The sequence below is a fragment of the Balearica regulorum genome, chromosome Z, assembly GCF_011004875.1.
Source record: "Balearica regulorum gibbericeps isolate bBalReg1 chromosome Z, bBalReg1.pri, whole genome shotgun sequence".
NCBI lineage: Eukaryota > Metazoa > Chordata > Aves > Gruiformes > Gruidae > Balearica > Balearica regulorum.
This window is the reverse complement of record NC_046220.1, coordinates 62,421,637-62,445,119: the sequence shown is the minus strand read 5'-3', so window position 1 is coordinate 62,445,119 and position 23,483 is coordinate 62,421,637. Positions and strand designations below refer to the sequence as shown.

The following is a 23,483-nucleotide window of genomic DNA, read 5'->3' as shown; positions in this document are numbered from 1 at the left end:
GAAGGGCGTACTCAAACAGGTATGAGTTTACCTTTGAGATTTTAAATACTGCCCAATTGTAAATACAGATAGCCAGAACAGGAATTATCAGTAGACCACAACTGCCAGGTGGAGTGGTGAAGGAGCAGAGATAATGCAAATATAGCAAAGATCAGAAAAGTAAAAGAAAGGAAATGAGATGCTGTTTACAATCTGTTAATCACCCATGATGAGGAATATGTCTGAAATTGACTACTTGGAAAATTATTATGAACTAGAAAGAATAATATGATACTCAAAATTTTCCCTGAAATTTTCCCTAATTTTAAATATATTGACCCAACCTTCATCTAGTAGCTCTAACATCTCACATTACTTAAGAATTTGACTCATTAATTTGACTTGATTCTGTTGTGATTCCAGAACTTGTTTTTTCTAGTTGTTGGTGAGAATGAGGCTGAAAAATATGATGTGGTAGTATTTTTGAAGTCTTTTAGTCTGGCAGCACTCATGTATGTGTATGTGTGCATGCATGTGTGTATGTTTATATCTCCACACATGTAAGTAAATTAATACTACTACTACTTTGAAGCGATGGACCACAATGCAACTGTGGTGGTACTGTCTTGAAAAACAGAGAATGTTGAATGCTGCAGAATGTTTCTAATGTGAGTTGTGATAAGCCATTAGAGTTTTAAACTGCGGACAGGGAAGTATTTAGATCTACAAAAAGCCTCACTCGTCAGCTCATATCTAACTGTCTCTTTGGACACTGAAATGTCTTCTTAAAGTATTCTCTTCAGTCATCAGGTTGTTGTCTAATCCAGCTGTCCCCAGTATCCACATGCATCAAGGCTGAAACCCATAAATGTTCCCATATTCCTAACAGCTACATCCAGGCATACACATATACACTTCATCTTGGACTTAAGCATAATTTAGATATATAATCTCAAAACATTTTGAAATGCCCTGCTCACCTCAACTCAATTGGCTTTTTAATGGAAGCTTTTCAAGATGCCTCATGTTTTGCTTCATTTCATTCCCAATGTGTCCTAAATTTAAAACTGAACCGATACCCAGCCCTACTGGAACAAAGAACTAGGTGTCTTTGCAAACAGGAGAGGTCAGTCCAGAGGATGTTCCCAGGGCACGCCTAACTTGCATCAAAAGGATTAATCTTCTCATAAAAGAGAGTTACAGCAACTACTTATTCAAGAAAACAATAGGCAGGTGGTGGAGGGAGGTATGCAAAGGGAGGAGGGTATGGCTATCAGATGGGAGGGAAGACACTGGTGTCCTGATTCTGCTCCTAAAATTGTTTATACATTTCAGATCAAATTATTGGATGGAGTAGCAAGATGCTGATGGGTCACTGACCTCACAGGTGAGTTATCCTGACTACATGATCCCATGCACAGCTATAAGGTACCTAGCATGTACTAGACCAGTGCTAAGTGTCTTGAAATGAAAAGAACTGAGAAAAGAAATCTGAGATACTCTGAACTGAAATCCTGAAACTAACTTCATAAGAGCCAAGTCTCCACACAGGTTCAAGAGCTCCAAAGGAGTATCTTTCCATGAAAACTGGTTTTGCTTCTTCCATCCTCAGCTATAGTCTTCTAAGAATAGTGTAAGTATTTTAAAGAGCAAAATAATATTGAAGAAATATTTTGTAATGTGATTTTAGCATCTGAGGACAGGGAGGAAAGCCAGACTGATGTAATCAGCTAGCTCTCCGCAAGGCAGTTGACATTTACTGCCCACAGTTGAAAACTTGCTCTCCTAGTTGGTGGCTCCTCTCCAAAGGGGCAAATGCAGAGGAAAGATATGATACGTATGTAACTTGCTATAACTTATTACTGAAACAGTGCTGAGCATAGTCACCATAGATACCAAAGTTTGCAATGAGGATGGCTGCAAATTTATGCCTTCTTTTGATGTGACATGTGCTCTACCACTGGGACAGCACAGATACTTTTAAAAGATAAGTCAGTATGACTATAAATGGGTGCACTAGTATACCCTTAACAAACGATGAACGTGGAAAGGTTCTGGGTTTTTGTTTTTAGTGTTGTGGGGTTTTTGGGTTTGTTCTGCACACCCCCAACCCCCCCGCTTGAACAATGTTGGTGTTTAAATGGTGATCAATCTTGGCCTGTCTTCAACAGCAATACCTATGTAAAGGCACTGCTGCATGGTGCTTCTGCAGGCTAAGCTGTAGCAAATGAGTAAGAAATATCTCTCTCCTGTAGCACCATGTCTTTGTAGCACAAATCAACAGTTTGTGGCTAAAGGGATGAATAGAAAATGTGGTTGCATACAATGATCTGGATAAATAATGCAAACTGACTGCAGTTGGAGGCTCCTTTGGGCTTTGTAAAAAGTGTTTCCAGAGAGGCACATGTGTCTTTTTGTCAAACTTGAAGGATTCTCAGAATTGGCCTAGGGTCAAAATCAACCTAAAGGAACATACTCAGCTTCAATGGCACCATAGAATAACCTGAATCTCTCTGGTGATCGTTAAATGGTCTCCAGCAGCCTTGTCAGCTAATCCCAAACAGAACCAGCTTGCTGGGAATACCAAACCTTTTGGCCAAGCGACAGTTGGTTTCTTTACAAAGGCCTTGGGAAAACCCAGTGAAAGAAATAGTTCGTAGGAAAAACCACAGGACAATTCATTTGGGAAGATTTTTCCATACATGCTTTTTGGTTCTCAATATTTCTAAAATTACTTGTTTTTGAAACACAAACTTAATTTTATATTGTTGGATTTATGGAAAAAAATTGCTTTCTTTTCTTCTCAGTGTGATTAACATGTAACTATCAAATCAAGACCTAACTCTAGATACAGGAGAACAAACATGTTGTTCATGTGTCTTACTTGCATAGTCAGGACTTGTTTACAAGACTCATTAGCAAGAGAAAATGAATACTAGCTGGAAGCCAGAACCAAAGGTAATTTTAAGTCACCTTGGAAGTTTCTTGAGCATTTTGTGCAGCCTGAGTTTGGGTCTGGAACCTCAGATCCCCAGGGATATATGGGCAGTGGCCTCAGACTCTGCTAAACTGAGCATCTCACCACACAGTAAAAGGTCCAGGTTTTCAAGTTAACCTTGTTGTCTTAAAATACAGAAAACATCCTCACTGAATTTTAAAAGCATCCTAGCAGATGGGTGCCATTAATCCTAAATAGCAGTCCAAATTAGTGACTGCCACATTTGTAAGCCCTGCTAGATACTCTTTGTGTCTTCAGACACCAAAATGCCTTGAAAACCTGGCTTAGATTCTGCACAGCAGCTCCTGATTGTGAAGGCTGGCAGATCACTTAGGAACACTGTAGGCATTTTGAATGTTAAGTGAATTTTATAAAAAAATTTGGCAATTTTTGGTTTTGAGACTATTCTTGTTGCTTCTGTTTTGCTATAGAGTACTATGAAAAGTGTCATTTGCAGCTCCAAATGTTTGAACAGGAGAAGCTAAACTTTGGCTAATTACTGCCCTCACTTGTATAGACCATGAGTCAACCTTGCAACCTCAACTTGGTCTTTGAATTCTCCTCCAATCTGACCTTTAACATTAGGAGGTGTCTTGGCTACAAATGCATCGATGATAATTTGTGACAAGCAGGTCGAGGGAGGTGATCCGGCTCCTCTACTCCACTCTCGTGAGACCCCCCTGGAGTACTGCGTCCAGCTCTGGGGGTCCCAGTACAGGAGAGACATTGAACTGTTGGAGTGAGTCCAGAGGAGGGCCCCAAAAATTATTAGAGGACTGAAGCACCTTTCCTATGGAGACAGGCTGAGAGAGTTGGTGTTGTTCAGCCTGGAGAACAGAAAGCTCTGGGGACACCTTATTGCAGCTCCTAAAGGAGCCTACAGGAAAGATGGAGAGGGACTGTTTATCAGGGCCTGTAGTGATAGGACAAGGGGTAATGGGTTTAAACTAAAGGATATAAGGAAGAAATTTTTGATGATGAGGGTAGTGAAGCACTAGAAGGGGTGGCCCAGAGAAGTGGTAGATGTTCCATCCCTAGAAACATTCAGGGTCAGGTTGGATGGGGCTCTGAGCTACCTGATCTAGTTGAAGATGTTCCTGCTTACTGCAGGGGGGTTGGACTAGATGGCCTTTAAGGTCCCCAAACTAATCTATGATTCTCTGATTCTAAAATTCTATATTTTATGATTTTATGATTCTATGATTCTAATGAATGTATACTAATTGTACTTGTTATTTAATACTACTAGACTAGAGACTATTTTCAGTTAAATCACTATACTACAGAAGGATTCCAGGGGATATAGGAGACTAGAAGAGCCAACAAAGTTATTTACCACAAATCGACCTACTAGTTTCACCAGATACTTCAGTTTTACAGCCTGATACCCACCACTTCAGCTCTGTGGGAGTGTTATCTCTCTGATTATTTCTCCTTGCTTTTCTGTGCAAGCCAGGATCCTCTCCATCTTTAAATGTCTAAATTTCAGCCCCAGGTAGATATCCTCTACTTGTTCTTCATGTCTTGTCCCTCTAACATTTTCCTCTCGTTTTTCTGATGAGGCTCAGAAGAAAAGCACGGGCTAAAATAACACTGACTGGACTAAAATAAGCCATGCCATCATCTGGCCTGGACTACCTGAACTAGATAATTCCCTAAAAGCCAGACATGAATGCTGAATCCACTTCTCTGCACTGTTGAGGAGGTGAGATGTAACACCTAGGAGGCACAGTGGATGGGGAGGCAGGTGGCATCACTGTCACCCTCCTTGATTGGGGGACTCAAAAGATGATCAAGGAAGTAGCAGTAACATTAGGAGAACTAGAAAATATTGTGTGTGAAGGAGGCATGTGATAAGGAAAGGATGAGACCGTGGCTTTGCACCCTGGAAGTCTTTCAACTTTCCACACTTCAGAGTGCCAAAACCTCACAGGTGTTTGCTTCATGCAACTGAAAATGTGGGGTCAGAGGAGCTCAGAGATCACTGCAGAGCTGTAAAAGAGCTTGGCCCCAATGTGCAGATTTGAATTATTATTATATTAATATTCTTTCTTAATATTGTCAGAAAAAACAACATTTTTCCCATGAGAGATTCTGAATCTTTTCCTTTACAGAAATCTGGCCAAGGCTCCTGCTGACATAAAGGTTAATAAAGGAAGTGAGGTATCCAAAGGGCTCTGACAATGTTTATTATAATTTTTTTATCCACCATACAGACTTGCATTTTGACCTTCAGAGTCTCAGGAAATACTGATGCATCAGAAAATGGATGTGGTCCTTGCCATAAATTGCTGATGCCAATTTGGAAATAAGTGAGAGTTGTGCAAAGGTTGCTTTAAACTGAAGTGTCGTTTTCAGATCATGATTTGGATGCAGAAAAGACACATTCAGGGCATTCCTTCCCTCTTAATCTCTCTTTCAGTCTTTGTTTATTTGCTTGTTTGTTTGAAGCACTTTCTTTTCCTTCCCTGTTGTTGGAGGATACTGTGATTGCACAAGCAGAGTTTCATATTATAAGCAACAGAGTTGGACAAAAGGTTTTCCAGCCAAAAGCCCAAGCCCAGGCCCTGGGAATAAATCGTGGAGCTTAACAGCAGTATTTTAGAGATTCTAAAGCTGAGACTTTTAAACAAGTTTTCATGGAATGGAGTTTTACTGGTTCATTGACGCATCTAAAATTAAACAGAGCGTTTCAAAGAAGAACTGCTTCAGCAGCAAAATCCAGTAAAAAAGAGAGAAATTAAATAGCTTGAGCAGAATTGTTCTAACTAACATTTCTAGTGTTAATTGTGCAGAATGCTGCAACTGTTTTGTGCTAGCTCAGTGACTTCAAGCAGCCCTGAGCTCCCAAGTCTCATCAACGATGGGACAGTGTGGAAGGCATCCTTAAATCTCTAGCATAGTTGGTCTAGGTCAGAAGTCTGTCTGGATCCAAAACTGGACTCTTCATGAATCTCTTCATGATGTTATGATTTTTTAATTCTGGAAAAGCCCATTTTAGAAATGGTCTTTGTCACAAAATTAGATTTTGGTTTTTGGTTCAGGATATTTAAGATTTTGGTTTGGTTTCGAACATATCCAGTTTGAATCTCTTATTCAAATCTGGCTGTCAGATTTCTACCTGCTGCTAATTTCTAAATAATTTTTTGGTGCCAGAATGAAAGAAGTAGGATCTTTCTGCTTTTATTACTGTCTGGCAGAAATCAGGTCCCTCAAGACATTGATTCGTACCTGTATGAGCTGATGCAAGAAGCTGAAGAGTCAGGCTGCCTGTTTTCCAGAGCACTGATACCCATTTAACACATGCTTTGAAGACTCTGTAGTCCCTAATTCTTTCTAAGGATTCTTCCTGCATCTCTTCTTGCATTTGTCTTCCATGACATTTTTGACAGGGAATATGTCTTATCTATGTTTGGGAAGTACTCTGTAAATTTACAGCACTATATAAATCCTTTTATAAGAACCAGAATGTAAACCTTTACCAGCTACAATAACATGAGTGGAAAATTCTTTGTTCATTTCTCAATCACTGACTAAATATTGTCTTTAGTGTTATATTTATAGACAGTTTCTTTGTATGTGCTTTACTGTAAATGTTATTCTTAGAGGTGGAGTTAGGAAAAAAAATTTTACTTTTCGTGAGTGGCAAAGAACTTTTTTCCAGTTACACTGCATCCTTCAGGCAGACAGAAAGTAAGATGGGCCCTTAACGATATGTGGAATTGGAGCAATAAGAAGTTTTTTTGGTTTTTCTGGGTTTTATAAAGCCAGGAGGATTTTTTTTTTTTTTTTTTTTTTTTAATTATTCTCCAAACCCTTATACTTTTCAAACCTCCTCCTTTTGGGATTTTTGTCAGCGTCTAATCTCCAATAATAGTTTCAACTGTGGTCAAGGATAAGTTAATGCCAGAGCAATCTGAGATGATCTATCTGTGCTTTTTTAAAGAAATTAGAAAAAGTGTCCTTGGCTACTGTCTTTGTATGGCAGCCCTTTCCTCCAGGCGGAGCAGCCCTGCACGTCAGCCTGACACAGGGCAGGAGTGGGAAAACATGCTGCTTTTGGGGAAGGCTGTGCCTTCCCATGGCTGATGTGGATGGATGCTGTGTTCGGCCCCAGGTGACACCAAATGGGAATGGCCAGATTTTACACTGTCTTTGCCCCCACTTTGCACATGCTTGTGCAAGGCATGACATATTGGAAATCACATCCAAGAAATCAAGCTAAATTCCTTTGCAAAACCGAGATGCAGACATTCATCTCTTCCTGTTTTATTGCTGTGGTTCCTCTTGAGGTTTCCTGCTTATAATTTATTTCACGTAAGCTGATTAAAAAGTCCTTAGAAAACAATCAAATATCTCCATAGATAAAACAGGATTACTAAGATGGTGCAATTATTCATTCACCATCTTGCTGTGTTAATCATTCTGCTGCTGACCATTCTTGCCCAAGTTTATCTCCACTGAAAATAAACGTTTTGGGTTTTATGTCAAGATAACTAATAGAGACTTCTAAATATGATGTACATGTAGTTTTTACTTTTCTGTACACATAAAATCATAGGAGCTTAGAAATATTGCTTGGACAGGATCCCTCCCAGTTAAAACTGCTGCTCAAAATGGGAGTATTATCCAACGCTGGACTAAGTCAGCCACGGCTTTGTCTAGCTGAGCCTCGAAAATCTACAAGGATGGAGGTCCAAGAGTGTCTCTGGGCAATCATTTCCAGCACTGTACCATGCTCTTATTGTAAAAGTTTGTGGCAAATTCATGCATGCTCTTATTTTTTGTTGGACTGGCTATAATAGGAAAATGGCTAATGGATCACATTTTGAGTTAGCTATCCTGATATAAAATGTAGTGTCTTTTGTACTGAAGGCAGAGGTTGACAGTGAATTGTAATTAAGCATCAGGATTCAGAGGGCTGAAGATAATTTCATCAAAATACTGTCCTGCCAAGCTGTTGATCATTTGCCTGTTTAGAAAAAGTGCAAGAGCCTGGGATGAAGGATGACAGTGCCCAGAGCTGATGAGGCCACCTCAGGAAGTTGCTTCTGTCTTCTGAGGTCATAGTACCAGCTGGAGTGTCACAGCACCAGCTGGGGTGTCACAGCAGAGGACTGAAAGGGATGATATGATAATGTGACTCTCTATTTAACAAATACACGTACATGGAGGGAGAGGGAGAGGGAGAGAGAGAGAGACTGACCTCTGTGTAGAACAGAAGCTCCATTCATTTGGAATGGCTGCATTACCCAGAGCCAGGAAAATCCTTAGGCACATATGGAAGTCCAAGGCAAGTGTGAAACAAATTCGTTTTGCCACCTCACATCTTCCCCCAATTACAAAAACATTAAACATTGGCAGAGGTGCATTATTGCGATCTTTCTACTCAGTCTCTAGAGCTAGGATTGCTTAATGTCCAGAGTCCGACAGCACAAGCCTCTAGCAGGAGGTTACACACACATGCTGTCTCTTCTTTTAAAGGTAAGTTTTCTGGAGAAGAATTTCTTTCAGAAAATCATTTCAGAGGGCAGCATAGTTGGGGAAGCAATCAGGGAGGCTGCTCATGCTCACTGGAACTGAGGCAGAATGTGCTGCTACATTGCTTAGCGTCCTTGGTTAGTTTAACTGATGGGAAAGAAATGAAATGTTATTTGCTCAACACCGCCTTACACTGTAGTTGGCGTGGTTGTTCAAAGGGTGTTCAGAGTAGCTGCGTGTCCCTCCTGTTCTTTGCAATCAGTAAACAAAGATTTCCATGGCTGGACTTGGGGCTTTCTGTGTGCTAGTTATTACGGCTGCAGCATGACAAGGTCTCTCCTAGGCAGCTGTTTACAGAGAGCTGTTATCTGAACAGGAGTTTCAGTGACATGCTTACATCTCATTTCTGTAAATACCTCCTAATAGTTATGGCTAAGAGCCTCTGAGGCCTCTGTGAACTCCTGCTGCAGGAGCGATGCTGAACAGCGTGTTCTTGACCATGCCGGTTTCTTCCTCCGCGCGGAGGGCTCAGCTCTGCCTGCAGCACCGTGGGTAGGAGGCAGACTGGTGTGGCATTGTTCCTGGGCTTGGCACCGGCACGCTGCATAATGTGATAATCCCTGTGGGTGGAATCCGCTCTGTCCCTGGCCAAAAAGCTGTACTTGGAGGTAAACTTCTGACCTTTGGCTTTTTTTCCCCAAAAAAATGTTTTGGAAAGAAGTAATTACTATCTTTTCATAAGCCAGTCCTCACTCAGAGTATTTGATTCTCCTGTGTGCTACTGTGGTTTTTAAAAGAAACAGAGAACTCTTCATATGGCCAAGACACTCCAGCACAAACAATTGGTGAGGCATGGCACCAAGGCAACTGAGTTCTTTAAAAAAAGATCATTCTGTAAGGCCTGTAACTGTGAAGTCTCACTTATGCTTTGGTTCAGGACAAGGGAAATGGTGCTTTGTGTCTTGCATATTTACTATTAGACTAATCTATTAAGGAAAAGGTATTTATCAAAGAAACATAATTTGGGGGGAGGGAAATGATTGCACTTGAGACTTTATTGATCTAGCAATGAATAAAAAGTGGCATTTCTTGAGAAAATTTTTAAGGCCTCTTTGATTCAGTGCTAGTGTGCATAAGGTAAATATGTATCTACAAGTTGAGACATGCAGTGCTTCATCCTTAACTTGTGGGTTGTGTAAGTACTTGAGGATGTGATGTCCTGAAGAAGCATGTAGAAAGGAAGAGCTCAGCTAAAGCTGAGAGATAGTCACATCCAATAAATATCACTCTCTTTGTACACAACCACGGTGGCATTAAAACAAACAAAAGTACAGGTAATTTTATTTAACAATGCAACATTTTTAGTTTGCACATTTACAGAGAAAAAAGTGCAAAGACAGAGAAATCTAGGTATTAGCCAGCATCTTAATGAGCTATAGTAATAGCTGCTACATGTAGGAGTGAAGAGGATAGCAGACTTGGTTTACTGCCCCCAAGATGCTGTTTCCAATTTTTTAACCATCCTTTACTTTGCTTCCTGTGTTGCATGTTATAGTTTTAATATGTCCAATAATTGGACCTGCTACTCCTTGTGGATTCAAGTGAGACTGCACAGACATCTACCAGCATGATTTGCTGCAATCAGGTAATTGATCATTTGCAGACTATATCATCATTTGCACCCAGTAATTGTGTTGAAAGTTATTTGCAAGTGCAGAAGTCTACGCTTTGAGAGTCATGCACTAAATGCACTTAAGAAAATCAAAGAACTGCTTTAACAGCTGTGTGATTTACATTTCAGAAAGGGATATCCATGTGGATGTTAGAGGTAGAGGCAGCGTGGGCTGACTTTTTAACTCAGTTCCTGCTGAAGGTGAAGCCCTAAGTGATGAGGAGTGCGGTGAGAGATGGGAGCCATTTAGCCACACATTATCCGGTGTCCCCCTCCCTTTTAGGCAGCGCTGGCCCCTCTCACCTCTCCTGCTGCAGTCAGTGGGGGTTACTTAGCTGTACTTCTCCTACCCAGGGCCAAAGCCCGTCGGCGACAACGTGTCATGAGCTATATATCCTATGCAAGCGCCCACGCTGTTGTTCAGTATTGTCCCCCCCGCCAGACGGCAGAAGTGACAGGGCCATTTGCAGATGATGGCTTTTTCTCACACTCTTTCAAACACCCAAAGTAGCCATGGCATCCATGCTGTGCTGGCACCAGCTGAGCGTACTGACTGAGCTCTGGCTTTGGGCAGCAGGACCCTGCCGGGGGCTGCAGCACTCACTAGGCACTGCCAGGTTGGACCGGGCTCTGCGTCAGACATGACAGTTTGGTGGTAAGCATGGCTAATTTTCCTTGTATCTGAGGACCCAGCAGAGCAGAGACATCCAAACCCTTCCTTCTTACAGTCCAAGCTCCCCTACAGACCCCTTCCCCCTGACTTGTAGAGGATCTGACAGGGGAATACATTAACCATCATTTCTACATTACTTAGCTCTTGCCAAGTGGGAAATTGCTACCTAATAAATTTACTGGGCATTACATATTTCTAGGTCTTCACACCAGCATGTGAGAGCATGTCCAGATCTGGGGTCCAGATGTGTGCCCCAGGTATCCCATCACATGCAGACTTCCTTCTCTTTCTCTTCCCAACCTACCACATGGTTTCCACACACTGGAAAACAGGGCATGAGCTTTGGGGACTGAGGCACATCCAGACGACATGCTGCTCTGGGTGATGGTTTCTGCCTTTGCCCCAGCAGGTGTTTGCATGTGTCTGTTCATCTGCACAGGGACATAGCAGAGAGCGGCCAAGCTTACCCCAACTCTTATATATCCAAGGGCTCAGTCATACTAAGGAATCTGAAAAATGCCCTTTTAAACACCCTGAACTATTGCTTACACTGCTGATAGTGCCTAGGGGACAGTTGTCCCCTCGTGCTGGCTGGTACAAAGAGCAGCTTAGTGCAGAGGGCACTGAGCAGCTCTGATCTGCTGCCAGTGCATGCAGGACACCAGTCCCTTTTCACGGGTAGCCTAAAGAGGACTTACTAGAAGCACCTATGTAAATGTCACAGAGAAGCCTCTTTAAACTACTCAGCTGAGGTACAAGTAGTTATCTGACTTGGGATGTGGGAGGCGTTCCTGGGTTTGGGGGTCAGATGCTTATGTGATGGCCCCGTGACACCTCATCTGGTGGCCCAAATGTAGCCTCTACTCCAGAGCTGGCCTCCGGTGCTGAGCACCTCGGGTATTTGTAACTCCTGGACAGCCACACCACCAGTCAGGAGGAGCAGCCTCAGCAGCCTCCAGCACATGCCCCTGTAAGCTGTCTTCTCCTTCACCAACCTGATCGTTTTGGCCAGCACCGTCTGGACATCCTCTGCTGGTGTGGTCAGTCCCTCTGCCTTTCCACACGAGCAGGTCTATGATATTTTTCACTTTTTTTGATCCCTCTCTCCTCACTGTTGGTGAACCAGCCATGTCATGGGAGCTTGGGGTGAAAGAGTTTTCTCTTCAAGGCTACAATCCTGCTTCTTGGTGTCTACTGTGGATGCTCCTTATCCAGGCTCATGTACTACCTTTCCTGCTTGGTTCTGTTAACACTTTTTGATCCACAGCACATAAGCATCAGAATCAAACATGCTTCAACATGCTCCATCTCCCACAAAATAATACAGGCATTTCCTAGTTTATCAGAAGTGGCTTTTGTGTAAATAAAAACAAAGCCCCAAATCTCTGTGGGTATAAACAGACAATCAGCAAACATGATCCTCCACAAAGACACGTTGTAAAAGTTAAATGAATGAAGTGCTAACACAGAAATTGGTAGCATTGTCTTCTTCCAGGCAAAATCATGCCAGGAATTCATGCAGTCATTCTACTCCAAAGCCTCGGTGGGAATAAAGCTGAGCTGGAAATCTGGACCTCCTCTTTCCAGTGCTAACCAACAATGGGGTTCCAAAAAGTCACTGAGTGACCAGCCCACTAGCATGAATGTTTACCACCATGCAAACACATATACTACACAAGACTGTAAGAGGTGCTGTGTTTGAACGTACCTCCTGCTGCCGTGAGACTCATGGACACGTTTTGAACATCAGCTTCCTGCACTGCAGCATGGGTGCAATGATGGTGCCCACCAATTTAGCTTGCCTGGCCTGCATAGAAGCCAGGCAGAGCAAGACCCAGCTCTGCCACAGAGCAAGGATGATGACATGCTGGCGATCCTGGTTCCTCTGCGCTGTTAGCACCATTCTGGGTCCATGAGAAAGACAGAGGATATGATCATGCATCAAAGGAGGACCAGAAAATCCTTGAACAAATGTGCTGATCTAACTCCATTTCGGCACTGACCATGGAGAAGACATGGACTAGAGCATGCAGCTCCTCATAGTGCCTGTGCTTTCCCACCCACCAGCTCAGAGTTAGCAAATCAGCAGTATGAGCTGTTGCCCAGGAGGCATATGTAACTGTAAAATGGATATTTGGCCAAGCTGCATGGTTTTCAGACAATCAGCAAACTGCAGATGTGGTTAAGTAGCTGACACTCCCCAGATATACTGGGGCAGTAAGTGGCAAGATTATCCCAGTGCTTTGTGCTCTCCCTCAGTGGGGAAAGCATACAATTTTTCAGGTTTTGAACTAAAAATGTGCAGCGAGTCATGAAAGGGAAGTGTTTAACCATGGGGCAAAAGAGCAAATAAATTGAACAAAATGGTACAAAAGGAAGGTCAAAATCCTCTACAGCAATGGCATATCAAATCCTCAGCATCCAGAGCATTGCAGAGGAACCAGCGCTCTGGCTGCTCTGAAACAACCACAAGCTCTGTGTCTGGATCATACTGTCTTCACACCTCCATGTGCCTCCGAGGGGGTGAAATTGTTTGGCTGCCTGAAAGGTAAGATGAGGAGGAAGACACAAGCGCAACCAGGTTTGTGCAGCTGCAGAGGTCTGGTGAGAACTGCTAGCCATGCCTGAGGATAAGCTTTTTCACAGGGCTGGAGGATGTGTTGGGACTGCAGCTCTGCAGTGCACGGATAATATTGGCTCTTAAGGACATGCAAGAGGAGCACGTATGAGGGAAGAGATGGAAGGTAAAGAGAGCATGAACTGGAGACTATTGGGCAAGGTTGGCTATTTTTGCAATACTTTCAAGCAAGTGTCCATCCCTCTTCCATCCAGATAAATGGTGACATGTTCCATGAGCTCCTGGATCATGACTGTGGAGTGCTATGTAGGTCCTTCACCTCCTGAACACATCTTAATGACTCTTCCAGCTCCAGAGGCCATGTCTGGCCGAGCTCTCTTCCTACCTTCCTGGGGTCCTGTAAAGTCTCCCAAGGCCGGCACATCTTCTCCTTGGCCCTGTTTTTTACCAGTGCTGGAAGCAGTGCATTAGCTGCACACCTGAATTGTGGTTTCTGAGAAGCTGAAGGTACTGTATCTTGCAGGTTAGAAATACAACATGGGATTGCTGTGGGGTTTCTTTCTGTAGCTTAAGAGTTAGAGTCCCAGACATGTCTGAACTGACATCACCACAGCTGCACATAGAAAGTACCCAGAAGTGTCTCCTTCAAAGTATGGTCATGACCCTGAAGGGAAAGGACCCCACAGGGAAAGGCAGCATGGACTGAGGATCCCATGCACTGAGGGTGCAAGGGAGATGCAGAATTGGGGGTGTCCTATTGCCTGTTACTTTAATATCCCACAGGCACCCCTAACTCTAGCCTACCTATCAAAAAGGCAGCTGAGTTACATGTTCACAGCCCTGAAGATGAACCCTGCTGTGTATGCACTGGTCCTGTTGGCTGCTTTTGAACAATGAACTGACTGTTCATAAATGCAGGACCCTGCCATTTGAGGGATTGGAAAAAGAGTTTTGAAGCACTGTTTGTGCTGAAAGGTGCAGTGCTTTTATCAGGGGAAGGCAAGCCACATGTGCAATGTGATCAGGTACTATTCTTGCTCATCTGTGGGAGGATGAGTGGGTACAAGTGAGTGCAGGCAGCCAGCATGCTCTAGTCTGCTCTGCATGCATGCCTTCCTGCCTGACTGCTGCTCACTTCCCTGCTAGCAACAAAACCCATGTTAGACCCTGTTTTTTGCCACCTGTCAAGGTAGGTGGGAAGGGGTCTGCTTGGCCGCTAACTGGTAAATGGCATAGCAGGCTGCAAGCAGGCATTATATGTTCCTGGTGCTCAACCCTTGCTCGTGTCCTGCTACCAGTGGACCAGATGATGGGCCACGCTGGGCTGCAGTGGTGCCTGGAGGTGTAGCCCCTTTGCTGCTGGGGGCTGCACTAGCCCAGGACACTCTGTCATGGTGCCATCCCCACTGCTGATGGCAGCGGCAGGCCACCTCTCCAGACCACCCAGTGCTTGTGATTTGTCCCAACTTGCTGTCAGGGTCTACATAAGCATCCACAGGCACATATGCACCAAAGAGAGTCTTACTCCCCCATGCCAATACGGTCATTTTCAGTCTTCCTGTCTGTATCTTGAGGACAAAGCTGTTGACACCTGCTCATCATTGCAAAGCTGGAACTCAGCATTCATGGAGTCCCTTTGCTTGTGTCAAAGACAGGAAGTTGTCTTGGCCCTGCAGTTGAAGATATTGTCATGTCCCTGAAGTCAAAGCTGTTGTAGGCAGCACTCCCTGTCTCTGGAGGTGACCTGGCTGTGGAAAGGTGCTGGTGGCACCCTGCTGTGTCCAGTGGTGAGAGGCAGGCTCCTGCAACCAACATCTCGGCATGCCCCAACAAGGCTAGTCACTCTCTTGCCACTGAACAAATGGCCCAGGTGTGTCCCTTGGGCAAAGCCAGGATGCAGCATGCTGAACTGGGAGCTGCAGTGCCAGTTGGAGTTGTTGGGAAGGAGAGTATGTCTGGCCTGGCACCTGCATGGCAGCGATGGGGTCAGTGCCTGTGCCAGACAGTGGCTGAGTCTTTGCAGGACTGTGAAAGCCTGTGGGTAAAATCTGGGAACTGTGATCCTGGAGGAGCTGAGATCAGGGAAGGGCTTCCTCCGGAGGATGGAGAAGCAGGGAGCAGGTGGGCAAGCAGAGCAGACAGACCCACAGTTAACGCAATGGGAACCATTTTATGTCTAGTTCTGTTCTGGTTTAGATTTAAATCACAATGGACAGGCCGATGGTTTTTATTTCTGGGTTATCATATGGTGGTGGCATTTTGAGCTAATTTTAGTCTACCTTCTGTTAACTTTTAATTACTTGTCCAAACCTAAGACAGGGAAGGTAAGGCTAACCTAATTCTCTTTACATGCTCAGTCTAGAACAATGATTCAACTGCAGAGAAAAATTATTCTTATCACAGCAGAATGATTTCACCTCTTGTTCCTATTCTCCATGTCATAGCTAAAGACTTGTTTATGTTTCATAATGACTTTTTATTTTCAGGAAGTTCAAGCTTGGCTTCAGAATTGTGCTCAGGGCTGGAATTCAGTATATCAAGTCTCAACTTGGAAACGAATCATCGTTTGTACAAAATTGCAAAGAAATCCAGTTGGCTGGAGGTTGGGAGTTATTTAAAAATATGTTGTGTTTCTGCTCTTTAAAAATATAATCTAAAGGGTGCCTATATATAGTGCATTGTCTCTCCATAATTTAAGAGAAACAATTCACCTATCAATGAAAAGCAGCTGCTCTCAAGCTGCTTCACTGTACAGCGACCACAGTTCATATGATAAAGTGGAAAATACTATCTTATGTTAATGAAATTGCTTCAGGCATTTTTAAACAACCCCCTTTTGCCCCCAAAGCATCCTAGATGTAGCTAAACTCCAAATTGCAGGCATGAGCAGCAAAATGGCTGATGCAGCTGAACTATATAGATATGAATGCTGCTGTAATATTATCTAGATATATAGAGTGAAAGTTTATAGTTCTTTTAATTGTTGCTTCTCCAACTATATCAGCTAAGTATCTCCTAAATAAAATAAAACTCAGATTGGCTTCTCTTATTACTGGTTCCAGCAGAACTTGTGCTGTTAGGGGTAAGCACATGCCAAAGTGCTTTGCTGGATTAGGCCTTAAATGTCTCTGGATTTAAACTCCTCAGATGAGTGGAGAGGAGGGACTGAAATCGTTCAACACAGAACATGGCCAAGCATGTTCTAAGAGGTCTACTGGGGCTCTTAATTTAGTGTAGAAATCACTCTAGCTCCACAGAATACAGTTTTGGCTGTTGCAGTAACTTCTCAAGTATAGAATAATTAAAAGTTAAAGAGAAGAGCAGCTATCTCACCATTGTAGAAATATTCCTTACTGTATTAATCTATAGCTGTTTAGTACCTGAAATACTGTATGTGGATCACATGCAGCTCAGGCTAGCAGTGATGGCGCTGCCTCCAGCTGATGGCCATGAGACAGCTTGTAAGAAAAGTCACAGTCTCCAATAAGTCTGCAGGGAACGGCTGCCTCATCTGAAGAAGGATGAAGTTCCTGGCTGCCACAGGCAGCTCCCAGGTCTGACATTTCAATGCACAAACCCACCTCTGAGCTAAGGGGCAGCCTGAAGCCCAGGGGTATGTGTGGTTTCCGGATTTCCCTTTCCTTGGTACTGGGTTATCTTCTGCCATGGGTGGCTCTGCCCCAGCCCAGATGGTGTGGCACCTACTTCACCACACCCCTTCTCATGGGGCTTGGTGCAGCAGGCACCCACGGGATGATGCCCCCCAGCAAGCATGGGGGAAAGCATGGTGGCACCCCAAGAGAAGGGAGGGCTTGGGGCATTCCTGTTGGAAACTACACCTGGGAGGACAGGGACCTGGCGTGCACGCAGCATGGTGCTGTGTGATACGGTGTTAGCAGGTGTGTGTAGGTGTTAGTGTTTGTCTGTGTCATCTTCTCCTTTTGATGCTCTTTTGGGATAGCATTGAAGGAGGGGGAGGTGGCATGGGCATGAATGATGTCCTCTCTCTCTCTCTAATTCAACAAATACACGTTGACCCAAAGCACAAGAGCTGTGGTGGGAGGAAGCCAAGGCTCTCCTGAACACACCGGTGAGGGAGGACACTTTGCAGGGAGCTTTTGGGGTGAACCTCATCAAGCTGAGGAGGGACCTGGCCACAGTTTCTCTGGTTCTAAGCAAGTGCCCTGACTGTTTGGCCGCTGAATAGCAGAAAAGCACATTTTCCTTCAGTTGTTTGGTCTGAAAGGGCTTTTTTTATGCCCTCTTTTTGCTTTTATTTTGTAATGTTTGTGTCACCTCAAGACAAAGCCTGAGGACAGCTCTGTGTGGAGGGAGAGGGTGACCAGCAATCAAAAAAGCTTGCTGGGACTAGTATGATGCAAAGCATAACGTTGCTAGTTGCTTAGCTCTGTTTTTTAGATGCCTGACTCTCCCTGGTCATCCCCAGGCATAAAACTTGCAGAAAGATACATTCCTCATATTTTTTAGCATAGTCTGTTCTGTCCTGCTGTCTCCCAGTGCCTGCGGCGTGTGAGATGGTTGCAGAGGCATTGCTGGGAACCCAAAGAGCAGACAGGGGGAAGCTGCTGGGAGGGGCTGGGCACCCCAGGGGAAACCCACTGGACCAACATCTCTCTGAGGGCGTGCAGGGGAAGCTGATGTCTGCTGGGTGCCTGCTGCCCTCCTTGCCGTGGGCCCTGTGGTAAAGGATATTTCAGCAGCAGGGCTATCATGCGCTCCACTGTGTCCTGTGCAGGGATCTCATCAGGTGCGTTGCAGCTGGTTGTCTCCGCAGGGGATCTGTAACCTGGTGTCATTCAGCGCAAGGGTGAATTTTTGCAGAGAAGATGGAGGAGCCTGTGTGGGTCTGTATTTGCTTAGTGCTTACAGGTGAGGGGCTGTGTGCTGGACACCTTTGGCAGCCCTATGCTCAGGCGTTGTCTTTTATCCACTCTGTGTGTTAGGCTGTCTGCTGCAAAAAAACAAATAATAAAACCGTCAGTTTAAGATTCCTGGTATTTATCAGCCTGTCCCCAGTCAGAGTGCTCATGGTTGAGAATATTCCTTGTGAAGACAAAAGTATTTCACTTTATTTACAGAATGAGCCCTGTTCCTGCTCCCAGGTTTAAGACAGGCATTACAAATGTTGGCCTTCTACCAACTCTGGGCCCCAGGTTTGCAGCCAGGAGAAGCCCAGTGCTTGAAGAAGCATCAGGCAGGTCCTGCCTCAGCTCAGACAAGAATTCAAGGAGCTACTTCTTCCCAGGCAGGCACTTAGTAATGAGGAGGAGTGGAGCCAGGGCTGGCCAAAGGCCCTATGGATCTACTTCACTGGCACACTCCAAGTCATTCTAAACTGTGCTAAGGGGATTTCACACGCCCTGCAAGAGCTCCTTCCCTCTGTACTATTGTTGCACTCAGAAAACAGATGCAGTGGCAAATTTTCTCATCGAACCTATTTTTCCTTCCAGTGAAAGTCGTGTGCATATCATCTAGCAAGAGTCACACGAGGTGACACTCAGTGGGAGGTGTGCACCCTGATGGGTCTTCTGGGACTATTGAAAGCTCACAGGATTAAGGCGTTTGGGCATTTGTATACTGAACTCCCTCAAGAGCTTTTTCATCTGTGAATGTGCAGTCTCCCTCTGTTTTTGAATAATGCTTTGTATAACAGAATATTCTGGATGGGAGCAAATGAATCTTCAGGCAGCTCTAGAGAATGTACTGCAAAAACCAATGGGCTGAACCAAATTCTCTTTCTCCTCCAAACCCTCCCATGGCTTTTGATTGTCACTGTGTATTTGCTTACTGTTGCTTCTTTCTTTTGGAAGAAATTTGGTTTGTTAACGACATTATCTTTGTTGTGAAATGATAAATAACTTCACCCCAATTGCCAATAGTTCATGATGCCTGGAGAATAAATCTGCAAGTCCAAGTTGTGCTAACAATTTGCTGATTTCTTTGGGGAAATATGAACAAAATTAATATGATGCTTATGCAATCACTCACTAAAGCTATGACTAATTTGCATCCTGGTGGTGATAAGAGAAGATAAGAAGATGTGGCATAAATTACACTCCTGTTTTTCTCTCTTCATCTTTCTGGAGCCTGAGGGCGCCTGTTCACAGCTGCAGAGGCGTGCTTCTGAACTGAGCTGCAGTTGCACCATTGGAGAGGTGCTGAAGCCAGGATAATGGGTCTCACCAGACCCGTGCCGGCTTGTGCCTGGCCGGCCCTGCTTCCCCATGCCCCTCTCCCTTGCTAGGAGATTGTTACAAATGGCCAGTAGGAATTTCTCTGGACTTTTTCTGAACCAGCTGCCAGAGACAACCCTGCCTTTCCTGCTCCTGTGCAGAAATACTGTCCCAGCCTGGCAGGAGTGGCCTGGTCATTCATAAATCATCCAGACTAATCACTGTCTTCTATATGAAGGCATACATGATTTTAGGAAATTGGCATTCCTCCTTCCTCAACCTCTGAATTTTGTTTGTTTTGTTTAAGGTTTCTGCACAAGTGCAGGTCCCCACAGAGCTGGGGCTTGGCTGCTGCAGCAGGAGAACCAGAGACACCAAGCAGGCTGTGAGGGCAGTTGGGGAACCGAACTCTCCCAATTTCACTGCACCATCAGAAAGCAATGTGAAAAATACAACTGCTTTTCAAGATAAGTAGTGAAATGCCCCTGCCTTTTAATGCTGTTATCTTAAGTGGTGCTATTGCATGCCGAAACATGTTAAACTGTGTGGGAGAAGGGCTTGGTCAAAGCCCCTCACTTCTGTTCTCCAGGGCTGCTGTTCACACTCTCTGTCCTGAGCTGTCCTGCTGCACCACCAGCCTGGTTTACTGGATCTCTTTTCCATGCACCCTCCCTGCTCTCCAGAACTGGAGGTGAGATCACACAGCAGCTCTTCCCTCACTGGGAATATTAATTTGGGTTTCCTTCCTTTTATGTAGCCATTTAATGCCATTACACATGTTGCCTCCATCTCTATCCAATTTAACTGGCAAGGAAGCCAAAAGGTTCAAAAACTTTTGAGGTGTGTGTGGGATTGACAGACATAAACACTGTTGTTACAGAAGTCTAGTTTCCTTAGGAAGTCAGGCTGAAAACAAAGTTAGCATACTATTTCACAGTATTGTCTGTATTCTGAAGGCATGTCTGTACAGGGTGGTATGGTGCCTTGCTGGGTCCTGAGCAAGCTCTGACTGAACCTTCATGTCAATGAGACAGTCTGTATGAAGATAAGTTTGAATATTGGCAGCATTTCTTTTGTTTGGGGCAGCTGTGCTGTTTCTGATTTGGGAGCCAGCTCGTCCCAGTCTTAGTAGACTGAGGAGCTCTGCAGCACATTGCATTGCGCAATGCGGACATACCCAAATAATTAATCTGAATAGCAGAATTCCCTTGAAAGTTGCTCTCCAAGTGTGGATTAGAGGCCAAATTTGAGATAATTTGAGTAAGAAACTCCTGAGATGCAACCTCTTCTTAAAAAAGTCATATGCCATCCAAATGTTACTGCTGTTACAGTACTTCATTTACGTGTTGCACACATCTGGATATTGCATTGTGGCTCTGATCCTCTCCAAGCTGTTATCAGGTCATCTACTTGGAGTATGGTGTTTGGTATGGTATGGTGGCTGACACCCAAAGACCCTTAGGGAGGTAATACTAGAAAAAATAATGGGTTTACAGATAGGATCTCTCTGGATTAAGGTGACAAGGTGAAGGAAATTAGGGTTGAAATGCACAGCAGGACATAGTTTATGGACAGCTGGGTGTTGCTGGCAGTTCTGGGGATATGAATTGTAGCATTGGTAACTTTCCACCTGCAAGATGCAAGGGCTTCTTGTTGTGCTTCAGTCCTGACAGCAAAGCTGTTGTTCTCAGAGTCAATATTTCAATGGGCTCTGAAACCCGCACGCATGCTCGATCTGTGCTGAAAGTTGCTATGCCTTAGCAGATCCAGGAAATAAATTTAGGCTGGGGTCACTTGACACAGCATGTTCTGTTAGATGCTGCCTGCCCCATGCACATATGCAGCTACTTTTCATATCCAGATTGCTCTAAAACCTCCAACCTGCCCAACCCCAATAAGCCCAAATACTGATTTGCCGCAGCAGTGTGTTTGGCAGAAATGATGAGTCCTTCTGTCAAAGGGTTCCTGAGGCGTGGGCCACAGAAAGAGAGCTACTCTCACAACTTTTGCAGTCCACAGCAGGGAAAAAATGCAACCACCTAACCCTCCACAAATAGGTTCTCTGACCTTGCACCAGTCTTCAAGTATGTCATGTTATCGCAGCCCAATTGCTTCACTGCCTCTGTTTGAAGACACTTGGCATCTAGCATTTCCTCAGAGACCCCTCGCTGAGGGACACTGACCCAGCAGTGAACTCCCACGGGGCCCATGGGTGCCTGCAGTGTATGCAGGCTTGGTGTGGCACTGGCAGAGCCATACACTGCCTGTCCTGGAGTAAGATCACCCCGGAGGCTGCCCTTGGTTTGCCTCCCTCCCTCCTTCCCCAAAGCAAGCCTGCCCAGAGCAGCTTGCAGGACTGACTGTTGCCCTCTGTGGACACATGGATCCTCTCTCGTGCAGAAGTTGGCATGAGCAGCATCAAGGAGAGGTGTGAGCGAGGGGTGGGTGTACGTGCATGCAGGTTGCGGGCAGCTGCCTCGCGTGCCCATAATGCCATTTCCCCAGACCCCTCCCTGCCACAGTTCATGTAGTTCCCTGCCACTGGGATGTGATGGCTGGTTTGATGGGAGCCATCAGACTGTGAGGGAAAAGCAGCACTGCTGCCACATCTTTGAAGCATCTGAAAAATGCATTGCTGTAAGGTAAGGAGGTTAGTGGTTCCTGATACTTTCCAGAATGTGAAATCTGTGCTTAAAGACTTGAAGTATAACTGACGTAAACATCTTAATACTGGGAAATTTGAAACTTGCCTTCTGCAATACCACTTTCACAACAACTTTAACTCTTCCCCTATATGAAATGCTTCTCTAGCCTCTGTGAGAGCTCGCGAGACTGCCCCTTTCCCAAGCCTGTGGAGAACAATGTGGGAATGTGCAGGAGTCCTGTGAGGGGCACAGGAAAAAGGGGCAAAAGGCTGAGTTTAAGTCAGATGTGATGAAGCAGGAGCTAGCTCGGTCCAGTGTGTCCTTGCTCACTCGTCCCACTCTGACAGAGCATGGGCTCCGTAGACACCCATGGGCAGACGATAAGGACATTGAGGAGCACCTATGCCTCTGAATATCTCTGTTCCTCACCAGGCAAAGAGATGGAGCCATTCCAAGTCAGTTCCATTTGCTCCTGGAGCCTCTCAAATGCAGAGCAGCCATGTTTAATGACAGATATAAATCATTAAGTAATTAAGCATGCAAGCTATAAAAAAGCATGTGCAAACAAACCTTTTGCAGTCATGTATATGTAGAGTTTGAGGTTAGAAAGCTAAGACATTGCTGCATTCCTACAAAAACATACCCAGCACTGCACTGGAGATCAAGATAGTCTGCGTGGGGAAATACGCCTCTTTATCCCATGAGCTATTGTTATTGGCCTGAAAAATACTCATTACCATAGTTATATGGAAGTTTGCAACCAGGGCTAAAGTTCAGGCAGCCAAGTCTTAGAAATGCTGGCACATTTTGTGAAGCAGGAATGCCAATTCCATCCCTGTTTATTCCACTGTTTTTGTATTATATCCTAGCAGTCTTTATAACCTGAGAGTTTTGCCAATTCCCTTCACTTTTTTCCAGTGTTTCCTGGGGAGTGCGTATCCTCCCAGGTCTTTGGCAGAGTGTATGAGAGCAGCCTGGCCTGCTGGCTGGAGCTGAGGGCTGGCTGCCGAGGGCTGTGGCAGCAGGCTCCTGCTTGAGGTCTGCTGGAGCATCCTTTCCAGCAGCTTGGGTTTTCATCTACTACTTGTTCTGCTGCTTCCAATGCTTTATCCGCTGTCCCTCCTCAGCTGCTTTGTGCTCTACAAGTTTTATTAAGCAAAGGATGTCACCAGGTGAATTCATGCACGAAATCTGTCTTCCTGCCCCAGCAGCACCTGCAAAATGTGCAGGTATCTGGGTGTCTCCAGTAAGACACGTTCCTCT

General features: G+C 44.7%; 1 long non-coding RNA gene across 2 annotated transcripts; it reads left to right on the top strand.

Moving 5' to 3' along the window:
• Positions 1-8,932: 8,932 nt before the first annotated feature.
• LOC142599511 (uncharacterized) lies at positions 8,933-20,430 on the top strand. Of its 2 annotated transcripts, XR_012833065.1 has the most exons (4): positions 8,933-9,126; positions 10,014-10,103; positions 15,868-15,983; positions 19,883-20,430. It is a non-coding gene; the product is annotated as an uncharacterized LOC142599511 (long non-coding RNA). The 2 variants fall into 2 exon arrangements; XR_012833066.1 differs by lacking the exon at positions 15,868-15,983.
• Positions 20,431-23,483: the final 3,053 nt, after the last annotated feature.